Raw genomic sequence first — 5,074 nt, 5'->3', positions numbered from 1 at the left:
ACCATCCCCAGTATAGCGCGCGCACACACACACACACACACAGCGCCTAAGAGAGAGAGAGCTACTCAGTGTAGAGTGCGTGGTTTAGCTTGCAGCAGCCTGGGTTTGAGCATAAGAGATACTATGGCACCTGTGGAGGTTCTCATGCTCCATTTATATCCACGTCTGAGTGGAAGGACAATTTAAAGCAGTGAAATTATGCATGTTCAATACCCTCACCCCCATAAAAAATAGCCATTAATCACAGTGCAGTGCTATTCTTTCTTCTGCACACCTAATTAAAAACAGTTTAACAAGAAATTTCATCCTCAGATAGCAATGCATCATTAACCACAGGCACAATGTCTCTCACATACTCCCTCTGCTGACCCAGAGAGGTTAATATCAACAGTAACTGTGATGAAAAGGGTACTTATCTCTGTGGTTTCCCTCCACAAACTCATGTAAACAATATAATTATGGAAAATACTAGATAAGCACCCTGGGAAGTGTTGCAGAAAGTCCCAAGTTCGGTCCCTGGCATCACATGTGCCAAGCTGATCCCTCCTTTTCTCCTCCTCCTCCCCCCCTCATTAATAAATCTTTAAGTGCATTATTTTAAAAAATATTTAAATCATTTATTTAGTATTAGATAGAAGCAGAGAAAGTAAGAGGGGAGGGGGCGATAGAGAGGGAGAGAGATACCTGCAGACCTACTTCACTCACCACTTGTGAAGCTTTCCCCATGCAGGCGGGGACCAAGGGCTTGAATCTGGATCTTTGCACACTGTAACATGTGTGCTCAACCAGCTGCACCACCACCTGGCCCCTTATTTCTTCATTTATTAAAGAGAAGCTGAAATGAAAGAGGGAGATAGCGAGAGCAAAAGACACCCGCAGCACTGTTTAACCACTCATAAAGCTTCCCCACTGCAGGTGGGAACCAGGGACTTGAACCCAGGTCCTTGTGCATAGTAACATATGCGCTTAACCAAGTGTGATACAATCTTCCCCCCTTAAATTCATTATTTACTGTTTTTAAAACTTTTTTATTTATTCCCTTTTGTTGCCCTTGTTTTATTGTTGTAGTTATTATTGTTGTTTTTATTGATGTCGTCGTTGTTGTATAATTCGGAGAGAAATGGAGGGGGAGGGGAAGACAGAGATGGGGAGAGAAAGACAGACACCTGCAGACCTGCTTCACCACTTGTGAAACGACCCCCCTGCAGGTGGGGAGCCAGGGATTCCAACCGGGATCCTTAAGCCAGTCCTTGAGCTTTGCGCCACCTGTGCTTAATCCTCTGTGCTACCGCCGGACTCCCCAATATTTACTTTTTAAAAATATTTATTTATTTATTCCCTTTTGTTGTCCTTGTTGTTGTATTGTTGTAGTTACTGATGTCGTCGCTGTTGGATAGGACAGAGAGAAATGGAGAGAGGAGGGGAAGACAGAGACGGGGAGAGAAAGACAGACACCTGCAGACCTGCTTCACCACCTGTGAAGTGACTCCCCTGCAAGTGGGGAGCCGGGGCTCGAACCAGGATTCTTACGTTGGTCCTTGCGCTTTGCGCCACGTGCGCTTAATCAGCTGCGCTACTGCCGGACTCCCCAATATTAACTTTTTTATGTTCAAAAAATGTCTTCTTTTATTACAAAAGGCAAACAAATCCATTTTCTCATGAGAAGGAATTATGTCAACCATATCCAGGGCAACAGATACGCCACTTCCAATTTCCATCTTTCTTTTCTTTTTTTCAATATTTATTCACTTAATTGAACAGGACAATGAGAAATTGAGAAGAGAGGAGAGGTGAGAGAGACACCTGCAGACCTGCTTCACTGCTTGTGAAGCTTCCCAAATACTTTATTTTTAAAAAGTAAAAAAGAAGGGGCCAGGAGGTGGTACCTAGTTAAGTACACACAACACAGTGCACAAGGACCCAGGTTCAAGCCCCTGGTCCCCACCTGCAAAGAGAAAGCTTCACAAGTGGTGAAGCAGGGCTGCAGGTGTCTCTCTGTCTCTCTCCCTCTCTGTCTCCCTTTCCACCTCTCAATTTCTCTCTGTCTCTATGCAATAAACAAATAAAATTGTGAAAAAACAATTTTTAAGCAAAAAAGAAAAATAGTAGACAAGTTCCAGCTGAAGGCACCCTATGAAATACCTGACTTGTACTTCTCAAAATTGTCAAAATCATCGAAACAAAGTCTGATAAATTATAATAGCCAGATAAATCTAAATAGACATGAGGACAAAATGTAATATGTTACTGTGGGTAAGCTGTTCGAATAGAAAAATAAACCTAGTTAAAAACAAAAGAAATATTCCCTGGGAGATGGTGCAGTAGACAATGTGTTGGACTCTCAAGCTGAGGTCCCCAGTTTGAACCTTAGTACTGCATGTGGCGGAATAATTCTATGGTTCTTTCTACTCCTATCCATTTTATTAACAGTTTTTGTTTGTTTGCTTTGTGAAATTGCATATCTAAAATTTTTTTATGTTTGAGAATGTTTTTATTAGTGACTTAATATTGATTTACAAAATTATGAGTGGCACAGTGAATAAAGCATTGTACCTTCAAGTATGAGGTTCTGAGTTCAATCCCCGGCAGCACATGTACCAGAGTGATGTCTGGTGTGTCCTCTCTCTCCCTTTCCCTCTCTCTCCTTTCTCCCCTCTCCCTCTCTCGCTCTCTCTCTCCTATCTTTCTCACTAATAAGTGAATAAAATATTTTTTTAAATTATAAGATGTGGTCCAGGAGGTGGCACAGTGGATAAAGCATCGGGCTCTCAAGCATGAGGTCCTGAGCTCAATCCCCGGCAGCACATGTATCAGAGTGATGTCTGGCTCTTTCTCTCTCCTGCTATCTTTCGCATTAATAAATAAATAAATCTTTTAAAAATTATGATAGCAGGAGTATAATTCCATATCTTTTCCACCACTAGGGTTCTGTGTCCCCATTCCCTCTATTGGAAACTGCAGTAGTTCTCTCAAGATCACAGATATGGATTGACTATTATTTCTATAACTATCTGTCTATATCTTATATGTATATTTGCCCATTTTTAGTATGGTCCTGCTTTCTCTTCCATTGTAAGTCACACCTATTACTTCCAAGTATCTCTCTCTCTCTCTCTCTCTGGATCCTAATGGAGTTGGAGTTCAGAGCCCTCTAGTCATCTTCCCCTGACATTTACCTCTCTGGGATTATAAGCCAAAAATTTTTTTGTAATTTTTTTCTAGTAATTTAATAATGATCAATAAGATTGTGTGATAAGAGAGGTTCAATTCCATGCAATTCCCACCACCAGAATGCTGTATCCCACCCCACCCCCTCCACTGAAAGTTTCCCTATTCTTTATGGACCCGAATTTATTTATTTATTTATTTATTTATTTAGCCACCAGGGTATTGTTGGGGCTCAGTGCCTGCACTACGAATCTACTGCTTCTGGAAGCCATTTCTTCCATTTTATTGCCCATGTTGTTATTGTTGACATTGCTGTTGTTGTTGGATAGGACAGAGAGAAATTGAAAGAGGAGGCGGAGACAGAGAAGGGAAGAGAAAGATAGACACCGCAGACCTGTGTCACCACTTGTGAAGTGACCCCCTGAGGTGGGGAGCCAGGGGCTGGAACCAGGATCCTTATGTTGGTTCCTGGGCTTCGTACCATGTGTGCTTAACCTGATGCGCTACCACCGGCCCCCTGGACCAGAATTCTTTATGGGGTACAGAATGTGGATGATCTGGCTTCTGTAATTGCTTCTCCACTGCAAACTGGCAGGTTGATCCATACCCCCCAGCTGGTTTCTTTTCTTTCTTTCTTTCTTTCTTTCTTTCTTTCTTTCTTTCTTTCTTTCTTTCTTTCACTTATTTATTTTTATTATATTTATTTATTTATTTATTTATTGGATAGAGACAGCCAGAAATCTAGAGGTAAGGGTGATATAGAGAAGGAGAGATACAGAGAGACACCTGCAGCCCTGCTTCACCAATCACAAAGCTTTCTCACACTGCAGGTGGGGACCATGGGCTCAAAGCTGGGTCCTTGCACATTGTAACACGTGCACTCAACCAGATGCACCCCCACCTGCTCCCCTTCTTCTTTTGTAATAACATTTTATTTATTATTGGATAGAGACAGAGAGAAATTGAGAAAGGAGGGGAAGATAGGGAAAGAAACAGAGAAATATCAGCAGCATTGCCGCACCTTTCATGAAGCTTTTCCCCTGCAGGTGGGGATCAGGGGCTAGAACCTGCATCCTTTCGCATTGTAATGTGTACAATTAACCAGGTGTATCACTGCCTGTGCCCCCCCAACATACACACACCCCAGTTTGTTTCTGTCTTTCCCTAGTTGGGTATGGCTCTGGAGAGGTGAGGTTCCGGGACATATTGGTGAGGTCATCTGCCCAGGGAAGTCAGGACAAAATTGTAGTAGCATCTGCAACTTGGTGGATGTGGCTTAGTGAATTTCTGAAGAAGCACAGTTGTATTTTTTTGAGTTTTCCAGTGATTTTTCATTGTGTTTTTTTCTAATTTATCAGGAATGCAATCTGAAACAGCTCCTACTCCATAGCCACACTTCCTGCATATCTATCTCAGCAATGTATTTTAAAAAGTAATGTGTGGGGAGTCGGGCGGTGGTGCAGTGGGTTAAGCGCACGTGGCACAAAGTGCAGGGACCGGCATAAAGGATCCCGGTTCGAGCCCCTGGCTCCCCACCTGCAGGGGAGTCGCTTCACGGGCGGTGAAGCAGGTCTGCAGGTGTCTATCTTTCTCTCCTCCTCTCTGTCTTCCCCTCCTCTCTCCATTTCTCTCTGTCCTATCCAACAACAAAGCAACGTCAACAATGGCAATAATAACCGCAACGAGGCTGCAACAAGTAGGGCAACAAAAAGGGGGAAAAATGGCCTCCAGGAGCGGTGGATTCATGGTGCAGGCACCGAGCCCAGCAATAACCCTGGAGGAAAAAAAAAAAGTAATGTGTGTACATTTAAATTTAATGATAACTTATGTAAATTTATATATTATAAACACACACAATTTTCTCTTTTTTAATATTTTTATTTATTATTGGATAGAGACAGAGATA

The sequence above is a fragment of the Erinaceus europaeus genome, chromosome 7 (genome assembly GCF_950295315.1).
Source record: "Erinaceus europaeus chromosome 7, mEriEur2.1, whole genome shotgun sequence".
NCBI lineage: Eukaryota > Metazoa > Chordata > Mammalia > Eulipotyphla > Erinaceidae > Erinaceus > Erinaceus europaeus.
Note: the sequence above shows the minus strand (reverse complement) of the source record.